General features: G+C 34.6%; 1 protein-coding gene across 1 annotated transcript in view; it reads right to left on the reverse strand.

Moving 5' to 3' along the window:
- Nucleotides 1-16,193, reverse strand: part of LOC114331867 (ankyrin repeat domain-containing protein 12) — a 140,882-nt gene that overhangs the window by 111,083 nt on the left and 13,606 nt on the right. The gene's annotated exons all lie outside the window — the stretch shown is intronic.

A 16,193-nucleotide genomic window follows, 5' to 3' on the forward strand; every position in this document is an offset into this window, starting at 1 on the left:
TCGCAATTTTAAATTTACACCACTATTGACCTCCCCTAAAGGTTAGAATTATAAAATTTGGGGCAGCTCGGAAACAAGATTCAATTCAATATTTATGCTCCCCCACCCCTTTTTAATATATTCCCGCCAACTCGGAAAATATCAACCGCACGAAAAAAATTGTCAAAAAGAAATAATTGTAGGAAATCATATTTGAAACAATTTTAAATATTCGTAAAAAAAAATGAAAGAGATCAAAATTCAAAATTATGTAAAAGTTAATTCTATCTACTAAGTTCTATTTTTGTATTATAGGTACCTACATTTTTGTCGTAAAACTCATAATTAACGAGACAATTCAATAGTTATGCTCTAACTCTAACCTCTAACTGTCACTATTTTCCCCCATAACTTGGAAAATATCGACATCATAAAATAGTTATTTTCCTAACTAGTGCGGAAAGTGATAATTTCACGCACGAGACTGCCGTTGACCCGAACGACGCGATAGCGGGCGAGGAACACACTTTCCGCACGAGTTAGGAATAATATTTATTCTAGGGCCGTACGTTTGGAAAAAGCCACAAAAAATAGAGTTATATCGATTTTTATTTAGAAGTGAAAATACACAAATCAATTATTTGACAAGGTTGTCAAAAACAAACTTTCAATATTAGTTTATTGCATGTATTATAATATATTATAATGCAATATTACAAGGTATTTTACTTTCCCGCACGTCGTGCGTGAAAGTGCAACTTTCGGAAACGAAATGCGTGAGTGAATCTTTAGTACCATGGTTGGATTATAACCGTTCACTATACACTCGTCACCTCATCTGTCATTCTGCCTGGCATAATGACGGAGTAGTTACATTCGCGGTCGGACGGACCGATGGACAGACAGCCTTGGTCTAATTTCTCATCTTTAGTACCATCCTTGTATTATAAGCTTTCATTTGACACCTCATTTGTCATTCTACCTGGTACAGTGACGGAGGAGTTATATTCGCGGTCAGGCACACCGACGGATCAAATTTCTCATCTTTAGTACCATCGTTGGATTATAACCATTCATTCGACACCTCATTTGTCATTCTACCTGGCATATTGACGGAGTAGTTACATTCGCGGTCGGACGGACCGATGGACAGACAGCCTTGGTCAAATTTCTCAACCTTAGTACCATCCTTGGTTATAAGCTTTCATTCGACACCTTATTTGTCATTCGACCTGGTACAGTGACGGAAGACTTATATTCGCGGTCAGGCAGACCAACGGACCAAATTGCTCATCTTTAGTACCATCGTTGGAATATAACCGTTCATTCGACACCCCATTTGTCAATCTACCTGGCATAATGACGGAGTAGTTACATTCGCGGTCGGACGGACCGATGGACAGACATCCTTGGTCTAATTTCTCATCTTTAGTACCATCTTTGGATTATAAGCTTTCATTCGACACCTCATTTGTCATTCTACCTGGTACAGTGATGGAGGAGTTATATTCGTGGTCAAGCAGACCGACGGACCAAATTGCTCATCTGTAGTACCATTGTTGGATTATAACCGTTCATTCGACCCCTCATGTGTCATTCTACCTGGCATAATGACGGAGTAGTTATATTAGATATTAATATTATGAGTAGAACATCAACAGGAGCACAGGAAACATATGCAGAGTTAAAAACACAAACAAAAATGCTAGGTCTGGAAATTAACACAGAAAAAACAAAAATAATGACTCAGACGAGAAGAAATATAGTCCCAGAAAACATTATACATGAAGATGACATTGAAACGGTTGAAAAGTTTACATACCTGGGAGTAGAAATATATGCCGACGGATCAGAAGATGGAGAAATAAGGAAGAGAATAACGCAGGCAAACAGAGCTTATTTTGCCCTCTCCCATATATTTCGGTCAAAAAGTGTCCACCGAAATACAAAGATGAGAATCTATAAAACCTTAATTCGACCAATAACATGCTATGGCAGTGAAGTCTGGGTGCTGAAAGAAACATCCAAAAACAAACTCGACACATTCGAAAGGAAAGTACTTAGGAGAATACTAGGACCTGTGAGGGAAAACGGAATCTTCAGAAGTCGATACAACAACGAGCTTTATCAACTTTATAAGGAAACGCCCCTGTCAGACTTCATTAGATTACAAAGATTGCAATGGGCCGGACATGTGATAAGAATGGGAGAGGATAGGCTACCAAAACGAGCACTGAATGCTAGAATGCAAGGACAGAGACCGGTTGGGAAGCCACGAAAGCGCTGGGAAGACACAGTAAACAGCGACGCACAAGCCCTTTTAGGAGTCCGTGTATGGAGAAGAGCAGCCACAGACAGGCAAGGGTGGAGGCAAAAAATAAAGGAGGCCAAGGCTCAATTTGGGCTGTAGTGCCGTAGAAGAAGAAGAAGAAGAAGAAGTTATATGCGCGGTCGGACGTACCGACGGACAGACAGTCTAAATTTCTCATCTTTAGTACCATCCTTGGATTATAAGCATTCATTTGACAACTTTATTGGGCAAAAATATTTCTTGGGGATTTTTTGTCCGGGATTTTTTGCGGGGATATTTTGTCAAAAAAAAATTGTGGGGATTATCTGTCCGGGATTTTTTGTGGGGATTATTTGTCCGGGGATTATTTGTGGGGATTATTTGTGAGGATTATTTGTGGGGATTTTTTGTCCGGGGATAATTTGTGGGGATTTTTTGTCCGGGATTATTTGTCCGGGGATTATTTGTCCGGACCCCTAATAAACTCATATTTGTTAAGTACCGAAATTTCCTAAGGAAAGTTTCAAACGGGCCATTACGCTCCTGAATTTTTTATGTTTATTTAATTTTTTTCGTAGCGCCATCTTATACATAATTGCTACATTAACAGAGCTTAGATTCTTACAGATTCCTATACTTTTTGTGTATTATATGTACAAGATTTACGTTTCACATGCCAATTTCTATTAATTCCAGAAATTTATTTTAAAAGTACACCACGCAAAAAGTACTTTATTAATTCACATTTTTTTAACGTTACATCCTTCCGTTACATGTGGGCTAGTGCTAAACGGACTTTTATCATGAAATTCATTTAAATACTTGAGTAATTTAGATATAAACGCTCTTATATTTATTGAGAAAAAAGCAAAACTTTCACATTTTTTTATAAACAATACACAACAGGTAGGGTAGCAAAAATATGGCTGTAATTAGCGAGATATATTGTTAGTAGGTTAAGCATTTTTCGGTATACATATATGCTCTAGATTATGAGTGGTGTACTTTATAAAGGTGATGGGATCGCCTATACTTGTAACATTACCAATGGCCGGCCATAAGGCCTACTACGATAGAACATTTTAAAGGTAATTGACTTCTCTTTCTACTAAATGTACCATTGCGTATACCTAGAAATGTGTAGAAAAAAGCTGCAGAACAATGTTTGCGAAGTAACAAGGAAAATATCCCAAAATCGCTGCGAGTGGCGAAATTTGAAAAATCATATTTTGGAAACTGTAAATCACAGGGACTTCTACTAAACGCCATTTTAAAGAGGAAGGAGGGAAGTTTTTTTCTGTGAAGAAATTCCTATACCTCTATCCCCGTGGAAAAAAGTTATGGGGCAAAAAACAACACTGATATCTTTCATGTCTTTTTCTTGCTTTTCTTTTGGATATATTTTTGTAAAAAAACATGTTTTTGACTTTAGAATGTGATATTTCGATAGCAAATTTAACCTGAAACAATTTTCCTATAGACGTGTTTGTACTAAATGTGCATAGAACTCACCCTAATTCGCCCTGTGCCTAGGGACTAATTCACCCCTTTCTCAAAAACGCACCAATTTAAATGGTAGCACTCCGCGGTGTTTTCAAATAGAGAGGTCCATTGACTATATGAAACAATAAAACCCTGTTAACGTTGTAGTTCCTTTCTAAAATACGTAATCAATAGCCTAATATTATATAATCTTAATATTTCTAATTATAATTCATCAAAATTTCCCACAGAGGAATTTATTTCATTACGATTAAATAATGAAAATTTTTTGATATCCCAGCTTTGCATTCTCTTGCATTCACTGGGCAAGTTAGCCCTATTATCCATTGAAAAAGACTGCATTCAAGAATTATCAGAAGTTGATAGGAGAATAGACCTCGAGTATAAATAAGTGTCATTTTAGTGAAAGTTGTGTGTTGTGGAAAATGCCTCGGAGTATAAAATTTCTTTTAAATAGGATTCTTCTTTAGAAAACCAAGCCCGGCGCGAGGACTCAAGGCCCGAGCTAGCAATACAGATCAATGATAGGTCACTAGTCACTAGAAATAGCGGGAATAGAGTGCCTCACGCATTCACGCGTCACGGATTTAGTGTGTGAGTCCTTGTACGCAGGACGTCTCACATAATTAAGAACTTTGCTGATAGAGAGCCCCTGCGCATCAGAGTGTTATCAGGTGGGAAGTGGCTCGACCCTCGACCCTTAAGAAAATATTTTTATATCCTTATTGAATCGCTTCCCCTTTCAAAAAAGTCACCGCACGCCTATGTTAAAAACTGAAAATTTGAATGTTGCCAAGGTAGGTAGATATTCTCTAAACATCGATTGATTAAATCCCGAAGAGTTTTTTGCAATATAAGATTCAAAACTCCTTTGTTTTTTAATTGCTAATCAAGCGTTCGCGACACTATTTTCCACCGACAGTATGGTGCAAATGAAAGGAATAAATTCGTTATTTCTAAAACCGGTGACTTTAAGGAAAAATCCCGAAACGAGTCGATTTTTATTTTTAAGTTATGATATTGTGGCATATATGGTATACTAGTGACGTCATCCATCTGGGCGTGATGACGTAATCGACGATTTTTTTAAATGAGAATAGGGGTCGTGTGCTAGCTCATTTGAAAGGTTCTTCAATTCTCTATTCAGTAATATAAACATTTATATAATTATTTATACAGGGTGTCCTTCTACTTCTTTTTTTGTCAAATAATTTAATTTAATAAAAATTTTTTGGACACCCTGTATAAATAATTATGTAAATGTTTACATTACTGAATAGAGAATTGAAGAACCTTTGAAATGAGCTACCACACGATCCCTATTCTCATTTAAAAAAATCATAGATTACGTCATCACGCCCAGACGGATGACGTCACTAGTATACCATATGTATATGCCACAATATCATAACTTAAAATAAAAATCGACCTGTTTCGGGTTTTTTCCTTAAAGTTGCCGGTTTACGAAATAACGAATTTATTCCTTTCATTTTCACCATACTGTATACCTACACATGCAACACGGTGGAAAATAGTGTAACGCACGCGTGATTAGAAATTAAAAAACAAAGTAGTTTTGAATACTGTATTGCAAAAAACTCTTCGGAATTTCATCAATCGATGTTTAAAGAATATCTACCTACCTTGGCAATATTCAAGTTTTCAGTTTTTCACATAGTTTTTAATGGTTAAAAATGGCCAATTTCGCAAATTTTCAATTTTTAATCGCTTATATGTCAAAAACTATCAACTTAAGAGAAAAGTCAGTAAAGACCTTTTCTGTTTGTAATGATTCAAAAAACCTAAAAAAACTTTGTTCCATGCAAAAAAAAAATATATTTAGGAAAAAAACAAAAAAAAAAAGTTTAAAAAATGTTTGACAAACTTTTGATTCTGGCAACATGCAAATTTGTTAAAAGGGGTCCTTTCTGAGTAAGATTGTGCAAAAAATCCGAATCGGAATATTTTTCCTAGCGGATGCGCAGTGGCTTTCTGGACTAAAAACACACATTTAAAACTAAAAGTTGACGGCTCTCGGCGTTTTTTATATATTTTTTTAATAAGGACACAAACAACTTCCCTGTCCTCCAAAACTTGATTATTTACCTACATTTTTCCAGTCACTTTCTTTCTCTCTCCAATCTCACCTGCCCATTTCTGATAAGTCTGTACGAGTAGGTACTACTTTCAACCGTTTTTTCTCTCTTTTTCTTCAGATGTAAATCCACTAATGGATGTTAGCGATCACATTTTCCATTAACTCTCTATTTATTACAATGCAGGCCCGGACTGGGCCGCCGGCCCACCGGCCCGCGGGCCTGTGCGCCTTTTGCTTTCGTTCATATTCCATTAAAAATTTAAACGCTGAAATTTTTTTTTATACTTTACACAATGATTCGTTGAACCAAAGATCAATTGAGCATAGTGTGGTTGCAAAATACAACTTGTATCAGGTATATCTCGTATCAGATAATCAAAGTCTAGCACATATAGCTCGCAAATGGCATCCAGTGTTTTATGTTAATAGCTTAGATGCGACGCGCGGCGCCCTCGAAGACCTTCGGGCGCCTTTTGCCTTACTACATTTACATTATACATACAGGATTGTTGCGCTCCAGAATCATACATAACGAAGCCAGTGGCTACAAAAAATACAACTCGTATCAGTTATCAGATAATGAAAGGCTAGCACACATAGCTTGAAAATGTCATCGTGGGTATTAAGTTAATAGCTTAGATACGACGCGGGGCACCCTTGAAGACCTTCGGGCGCCTTTTGTGGGTATCAATACCCGCCGTTTCTGTTATAATAATATAAGAGTGTTACATCCCACAATTAGCTTAAAATATACAGGTACAGTTTTCAGCAAACATAACTCGAAAATGGCATCCAGGGTTTTGTGTTAATAGCTTAGATGTGACACGCGGCGCCCTCGAAGACCTTCTGGCGCTTTTCGCCTGACTACATTATACATACAGGGTGGTTGCGCCTCAGAATCATACATAACGAAGCCAGTGAGTACAACAAAATACAACTCGTATCAGATAATCAAAGACCAGCATACATAGCCCGAAAATGGCACCCAGGTTAATAGTTTAGAAACGACGCGCGGCCCCCTCGAAGATCTTCGGGCGCCTTTTTTAGGTATCAATATCCGCTGTTTATATTATAATATGAGGCCATGAGAGCCAGAGTGGCCTAACAACTCTGGAACAAGCACTCAAGCTGTGGAAAAATGGCATGGGAATTCCTCTCAATGACGAGACCACATTATACACTTCATGTTTCGCTGATGACCAAATTCTGATTGCTCAGGATCATGACGACTTGCGTTACATGACGTGGAAGCTAATAGAAGAATATAACAAATGGGGCCTCGCAGTCAACATTAAGAAAACTGAAGCCATGTGTATTGGAGGGACAAAGCAGTCCATTACATTAGATGATGGGGTAGAAATTAAACACTGTGATGAATACAAGTATCTGGGCATGAAAACAACTTAAGATTAGATAGTCGAGAAACATACAGGGTAGAAAAGTAATCCATGATGAACGGCATTCTGTGGGACCAAACAATATCTAAAGCGAACAAACAGATCATATACAATACCATACTTAAAAGTGTAAACAAAAGTCTCCACAAGATGAAGACCTTACGAAAATGATACGGCCATATACAGAAAATGCCAGATGACAAGATCCATAAACAGATTTTGGCGTGGACATCACAAGGGAGAAGGGAAAGAGGAAGGCCGAGAAGAAGCTGGAGGGAGAGAATTGAAAAAGAACTAGAGGAAAGTCCAGGTCTGTGATTAAACAGAGAAGAATGGCGGTTAGGAGTCGGACGGCGTCGTCGGAGGGCTCTGCTGTAAACCGATAGTAGTAGTAGTAGTAGTAGTATATTATTCTGTAGCAGTAGTTGAAAAATTACACACACTTTTCAAAAATTTGTTTCGAGTCTCCAGAGAGTACCAAAGGGAAACTGAAGCTATATTTTTGTGGCATCTTACTAAGTTTATTCCACAGTAAACTTAATATAACGAGCAAAATGAATAAAGCACAGGATGTCAAAAGATAACCGAAAGGTCGACAGTTTAAAAAAATTATTAAAGTCAAAGTACCTATCGAGAAAAACGAAAACCAGAATATACAAAACCGTAATAAGAGCAACAGTCACCTACGGATGTGAGACATGGGTGCTAAACAAAGCAAGAAGAAATGATATAGTGGTGGGAACGGAAAGTACGAAGAGCTATTTTCGGGGAAAAAATACAGAAGACGGTTGGCAAAGAAGAACGAATCAAGAATTAAGGATGCTTTACAACGAACCAAGTATAACAAGATACACAAAGGCATAAAGAATCAGGTGGGCAGGTCATGTCGAGAGAATGGATAGAGCAAGAATGCCAAAGAAGGTACTGCTAAGTAGACCAGTTGGGACAAGGAGACCAGGTAGCCCAAGAAAAAGATGACAAGAAAAGTTTCAGGACGATAAAGGATCGATGGAAATTACAGACTGGAAAGAGAAGGTGAAAAATAGGATACAGTGGAGAACCATAGTGCAGCAATTTTAACATAGAAATTAAATAAAATTAAATATATGACATTAGTATATACCTACTATCATGTGTATTATATAAAATTGTAAAGCCTACAAGGCATGTAGTGCATATTAAATAAATAAATGAACCTTAATATAACTTAAAAAATTTAAAGTAATATTCAATGCATTAGCATTTAAAAAAAGTTTAGGAGGGGGGGGGAGTGGTCGGGCGCTTTAGTTCAGAGATTAGGTTGGCGCCTTTTTTAGAATTTGGGTTGGCGCCTTTTTGATAAGCCAGTCCGGCCCTGTTACAATGGGTATCAGAGATTGAATGTCGTTAATCCCTGTCCATTGCCTTATGTTTCGGAGTCAGGACATTTTCTTGCCTTCAATTTTACCCTCGATTATAAGTTGAAAGAACTGGTATTTTTCATTTTGCATGATGTGACCCAGATATTCCATCTTCCTTTTCTTGATGGTTTCGAAAAGTTGACGTTCTTGGTTGATTCTTTTAAGGATATCTACATTTGTGACTTTCGCCGACCAATGTATCCTTAGGATAGGGCAATAAAGCCACATTTCGAAGGCTTCCAATTTGTTTATATCCCTCGTTTTGAGTGTCCAGCCCTCTACTCCATGTAGCATCACCGACCATACGTAGCACTTAGTAAACCTTAATCTCAGTTGAAGATCGAACTCTGAACAGGTCAGTACCTTCCTGAATTTTACGAAAGCTTGTCCCACATAACAATTTCATGTTCTTAGTAGATTCATAGAACATACTTTTCAGAAAAAGTGTATACTGAGAATGTGCGTAATTACCATTGCGAATGTGCAGAGCAGATACTGAGTATATACTACATTACAGTACTTAAACGTTCTATGTATATACTTAGAATGTACTACCGCACTTCTTTTCAATATATACCAAGAATGTTCTTTTTAGAACATTCCAAGGACGTGCTATAAACCTTCTATGTGTATACTTAGAACATACTACCGCACATCTTTTTAGTTTATACCAAGAAGGTACTTTTTAGAATATTCCAAGGAAGTGCTATAAACCTTCTATTTATTTACTAAGAACGTACTACCGCACATCTTTGTATGGGAAGAATATTATATTTTTAAGAATATTCTAAGAAAGTGCTATCAAGTGCTATATTGCTTAGAAGTATGTTTTCAGCATCACCTAATCTCATCTTAGGTTCTACTGGTTCTACCAAATATCTATTTACATATTTTAATTGCAAATAAGAATGTAGTTAGTACCTACATTCTACAATATTACTTAAAAAGTAAGTACATATTTATAAATTTTAGTTATTTATATAAATCATTATATAATATTTAGCTAAACTAAACTATGCATAATAAGTAACTAAAATTTATATAATACTTATATGTACTGACCTATTTAAGTAATATTGAGTTATCAAAATAGATTATATGTATTTTGAAGCACCGCAAACAAAATAAACAGATTATATATGTTCTTTAGCCCTAGTACTACATCATTCGCCTTCATCCTTAACACTGCATAGATCCATAGATGATATAATGCCTGTTTTCTTTTTCATATTTTACGGTTTTTTCCTATCCCTGATCCATTCAGGTAAGAATAGAAATCGTCAGAATATGATGGGGAGGTGGGGGGGGGGGTTATGAATGTATTGTGGAATAACAAAATCGGTGGTCAGTCTTGCCAAACGGAGAGAAATTTCCCTTTTTGCGGGAATTTTCAACATAAAAGGTGATAAAGGGAAAAAGTTAACTCAAAAGGGAATTATTGTTCCAGTCCAAATTGTAAAATATTAAGAAAAAATCAAAATATTTGAAAATAATTCAACATATCTTCTCAGATTTTGTAAACAGGAGGGAAGTTTTTTTTTTATAAAAGTGGGAATTTTTAAGGTAAGTTGACGGAAAAAGCTTACTCGACGGTTGGCAACGCCAAAGCCTTTAGTTGCTTTGGTTGTGCAGTTTGGCACGTTTTGGTTCTGCGAAATGGCCTATTGAATTGAATGTACCTAAATTCAAATTCCAAGGATGTAAAAATACTAATGATTCATGATAAACTCGAAATGGTAAAGTCATTTCAATTATGAAAACGAATTTTTAATAGTATCTATGTAAACGTTAATACAATTAATGTTTAAACTTTTTTACCCTACAACAATTTTGAAATGAAATTCGTCCAATACTACCTACATACATAAATTTTATTAATTATGTATTCTAAAAAATAACAAGGTTGATAATCTATAAGGCTAATATTATACTTCCTATACATACAAATTATTTTTAAGATATTTTAAAAGTATCTACTTATAAGTATGTGTTAAGAATGTACTTATAAGTATGTGTTAAGAATATTCGATAAAGGTTTATTCTAAGAATAAACTTTTACGAATATTCCGAGATCCTACGTACACGAATATACTTAGTATATTCGGTACGAGAATATACTTTGAAGTATATGCAAAGAACATGAAATTTAGAATGTTTTTTAAGGTAGATGCTATGCTTGTACTACACATATACTAAAAAGAATATACTCCGACGAATGTTGGTAGTATATGCTTAGAACATGATGCGAACATCATTGTTATGTGGGGTCGAGCTTACTCAATGCGACATTTTACTTCCCTGTCCGATGCCCAGTCTTCAAAAAGCCACGTTCCCAGGTTTTTTCTTTAGACCTCCTATTCTTTTTTGGTCAGTCCTTCAACTTCACTATTTATGTAACATTTTGGTTCTCTAGCAGTCGTATAATATGACCAAGCCATCTAGCTCGTTGGGCTTGTATTTTTGCCGTAATTAGTGGTTTACCATACATACATACATACATAATCGGTTGCCTCTTTTACCATTAGGTGTCGAGGATGTGGTAGTGGTTTACCATACATCCTCATTGTTTCGTTATGTGTTCGTCTTCTCCAAATATTCTCTGTATTCCTCCAAGATTTTTCTGAGCAGATTTCTTTCCCAGGTGTCTACTTTCTTTGCTTCCTGCTGGTTCATAATCCACGTTTCGCTGGCTAGCATACATCATAGTGGGTCTAATTACTGACTAGGAGACTCGCAGTTTAGCTGTTCTTTTAGTAAATTGTAGTTGTTATTTGTTATTTGTTGTTGATATTATTTTTCTTTTGACTGTATGTAAGCTTTGTCGATAAAATTGTAAAAATTTTCAGTGACAATAAAACATACTTCTATTTTATTCTATTCTAAAATATCTTCGTGCGACTCAATTCTTATTTTGTGAAAAGGACAAGTGCGACAAAACTACGGCACGAGAAATCCCTCTCACGTTAAAAATTCTTATAATGTGAAACAGCACCTACAGTTCATAAAAAAACGATGTAGCGAGTATCAAAACTGTTCATTTTTATAGTTTTATCGTTGTAATTGAAAATGTATAGCAATCGTGTAATTAATGTTTTTAATAATTCAAGAATTCGTGTACTATCTACTTTTCTCATTAGATGGGTATAATTTAACAATACAATAACAGTGTCATTTACATAATGCCATCAAAAGTAGACCAATAGATAAAATGATTAAACGACAAAGTTCCTACGCAATATGTTTATAGTATATAGAGGTCAGATCGCCCTACTTTGTTAAAATTAGGTAAATACACACTGATGTTTTTTTTATTTATTTAGTATATAAAGTTCATTATACAGTGAGGACGTAAATTTTGGAATAAATTAGGGATGGGAGAAACCTACCGGTTATAACCTAAAACCGGTTTTTTTAATTCGAAACAACCGGTTTTACCGGTTGTTTTTTTGTCCCGGTTATACCGGTTTTTTCTTTTTAAAGTAATAACCGGTGAAAAACCGAATAAGTTACCTGTGGAAAAAAAATTAATTTAGAGAAAAATGAAGAAATTTCTATCTATTTTCGATCTCAATCATATGTATTATAAAAAATATGCGAAGTAATTATCCCAAACAACCATAATTTAACTTTTATTTACTAATAGAAAACTGGACGAAAGTGTCACATCAGCTTTTGGGAAACAATTTTGGGAATGGTTATTTAGATTTAGATGATAATATTTACATAAAAAAAGTAAGTGATCTGCTTGAAATCGATATTCCAACCATCATCTAAAAAATAATTGTTTATACTTGAGTACCTGAGACTCTAGTATGACGTAATCGATAATTTTTTTAATGAGAATAGGGGTCCTGTGAAAGCTCATTTGAAAGTTGAAAGGTTATTGAATTATCTATTCAGTAATATAAACATTAATATAATTGTTTACATAGAGTGTCCAAAAAAATTTTTTATTAAATTAATTGACACAATTAAAGAAGAATGTATGTAATTTATTTAATTCAAAATACCTTTTACTGCTGTCACAAAACAGAAAAAAATGTTTATTTGACAAATAAATATTGGTTTTCGCTTAAATTAAATGTTCAAACTGCTAAGAGGCAGGTGGGTGGCAGCTTTAACATCGAATTTAAGCCAAACACAATATTTATTTGTCACATAAATATTTTATTTATGTTTTCTGACAGCAGTAAAATGTATTTTAAATTAAATAAATTACATACATTGTTCATTTTGTGTCAATTAATTTAATTAAAAAAATTTTTTTTGTGCATCCTCTATATAAATAATTATGCTAATGTTTTTATTACTGAATCGAGAATTGAATGAACATTCAAATGAGCTATCACACGACCCCTATTTTCATTTAAAAAAAATATCGAGTATGTCATCACGCCCAGAGGGACGACGTCACTATTATGATATATTATGTGCCAAAAAATCGTAATTTAAAAATAAAAATCGACCTGTTTCGGATTTTTTTTCCATAATCGCCCATTTATGAAAAAATTAATTTAGTCCAACCTTTACGTGCTCACTGTATATACCGGGTGGTGAATCGTCAAAAAACTCAATTGTAACTCTAAACTGTTGAAGCCCTGTTTTCCTAAGTATTTTAAATTAAAAATAGATTAAATACTATGTGTAGAGGACTGCAATCTACAAAAATGTTAAAATTATTCTAAAATTATACCAAAATTTCGCACGATGAAACATTAGACAAAATCATAAGAGAATGAAACACATCAGACAGAAAGCCATACGAGACTATAGTGAAAAGTATCACTCGATACAGCTGTGAGGTATGGCTAGGGCCCCGCTACCATATGTGAATGTGCAAAGTGTGCAATGCACACGGGCGCCATCCTTTAGGGGCGCCAAAACCCAGGGTCAAAACTTGATAAATAATTTGCAAAAAAAAATAAAAATTAATTTTAAAACAAAAGTTAAGGAATTAAATAGAATTAGGTATAAATACACACGAAACATAGTATTTAAATTAAGTGACAGCGATCTTTTAAAACGTTGTTTTGTTCTTGAAGAATGACTGACAGACCAGGGTAATAAGGATAGGTATAGACTTCAATGATTTATTTAATGAAATAAAAAGTCATTTTCATTACCTGATGATACCGACCCCTTAAGTATTTTACAATCTATTTTGAAAACAATTTAATCTTCAACATTCTAAACGTAATACAAGAATTCTTTTGACATTATCTGTATCTTTAGCTGCTGACGAGCGATCTTTTTCAAAGTTAAAAATCATTTGTATAAAAGTATAAAATGTTAGAGATGTAATTGATAAATTTGCAACAGTAAAGTATCAGAAAATATCGCTACTATAATAGCTACTATTTTTTATTTTTCTATTGTACCTATAGCCCAGTAAATGGACGTAAAATACGGCGATACCGTGTAATTTTCAGGGTGGCCAACGAATTGCACGAAAATTTCGATGTAGGTTCTACCCTTACCATCCACTTCAAAGTTAGACTTGTGTCGTTGGTTGCTTTTGCTCGAAGGGTAAATATTACTCCTTCTCGATGGTGAAAAAATATAGGTTTAAAATAAGTCCAGAAATGGATAAACTGACTAATTCTAAGCAACTTTTGTTCTATAGAGTTTTGTAACTGAATCAATATTTTTAAATTATTTGCGAATAAAATTGTTTATTTTTCAACAAAAAAAAATCACGTTTTTAGACAGTTTTTCGTAAATAACTCAAAGCTTACGTATTTTATCGAAAAATATTTTTATCAAAAATGAAGCTTATAAAAAAAACGAAAAGAAAGGTGTATTCGTGAAGTCTATAGACCCAGTAAAAGCAAAATTGGAGCTCATGAGAAAAACGTTCTTATTCGTCAAATTCCCAATCGAATATTTCAACGTGAAATAACCAAAAAAAATTAAGCACTTTTCTGGGAAAGCTCATTAAAACTTATTATGACTTCTAAACTTCAGTTTTCTGCTTTATTTCAAGCACCTACCTATCGACCTATCTTCTAAAAAATAAATAAATAAACATGAACCAAAATGCCTAAAGGGCGCCAAAATCCTTTTTGGCACACAGACGCCAGCAGCCCTTACGGAGGCCCTGGGTATGGCCACTGATAGAAAGAACACTGGCAACGCTGAGAGCAACGGAAATGGATTTTTGAAGAAAAGCAGCCGGATGATCTAGAAGACAAAGGATTAACAACGAACGCATTAGAGAAATAATGGGAATCAAACGAACAATCATGGATGACTTATCGACAAAACAACATATCGCCGGTCCGGCATAAGAATGACGTAACTGCAAGAAGCCAAATTTCTCAGGAGAGCAAAAAAACGATTTTTAAATATTTAAAATAGGAATTAAATGAGGAGTAATCGTCCAGGAGCATCGGTATAGCGTTTATTCTTATAATGATGTCTTTTATTTTTATACCTATTGCTTCGAATTTCATTATCTTAATTTAATCCCCCCATTTTCAACCATTTTTACAGTTGCGTCATTCTTCATCTAAAAATATGTAATAGGCAACTGAAAATAAGACTGCAGCGCCAAAGTGAGCAATTGTTAGAACTATAAATATTGACATTAGTCATTGGAATTTCGCAATGGTTTTGCATGAGTCTTGTATTTGTTGAATGTTGAAATAATTTTTACTAGTAATAATTCGTTGGTAATAGGTTTAATAGGTTAATAAGTTTAATAGATTAATAGTAATAAGTTTTTAATAGTAATAAGCAGATTTGAATTGGGTTTCGAAGTTTCAACTGCACTAGCCCAAAGTTTTTTTCTTAAAAAAAAACAGTTGGTTTAATCCAAGGCTTCAAGCATGTGGTTTAAGCCTGCCAACCTTGAACATAACACATAACCATTTCTGCAACAGAATCTATATTGTTCATATAAAGCCGGCCACTCACGATACTGTGGCGTGGTTCAATTTTGTCGAATTCGTATAATTGACCAAAATTTTGATCGTGTGTGACCGTGCATATAACAAAATCGTTACAATTTTACCACAGAGAAACTGGTTTCTATGCTGCAGTACTGCAGAATTGATATCATCGACGATTTTGTCGAACGACGTCCAATACAATTGGTTTCATTTTTCTGCTTTTTCTAAAGTAACATGTTCGCCCCTTTTGTGCGCTTTATTTTTCAAAAATTGTTCCACAACTTTTTAGGCTATGTTTTAATATTTTGTAATGGAAAGTGAATTTCAATTCGCTATTTGAAGCAATACCTATAAGCCTATTTGAAAACAATACCGATTTGAACGACTCATTCTTATCAAATTACTTTTAAGAAGTAAATATTTTTATACAAACACACAAACTCAAAGCAAAATGGAAGAACTATGTCACTATTTTTAGTTACTCCTATGCTCACCAGGTAGCGTACCGCTTATTTTGATTTGCCTATACTTACTTAAAATAGTGTAACCGTCCAGAGCATCGGTATGGCGTTTATTCTTACAATGATAGCTTTTAGTTTCATAACTATTAGTTCGAATTTCATTATCTTAACTTAA

The sequence above is a fragment of the Diabrotica virgifera genome, chromosome 6 (genome assembly GCF_917563875.1).
Source record: "Diabrotica virgifera virgifera chromosome 6, PGI_DIABVI_V3a".
In the NCBI taxonomy this organism is placed as follows: Eukaryota; Metazoa; Arthropoda; class Insecta; order Coleoptera; family Chrysomelidae; genus Diabrotica; species Diabrotica virgifera.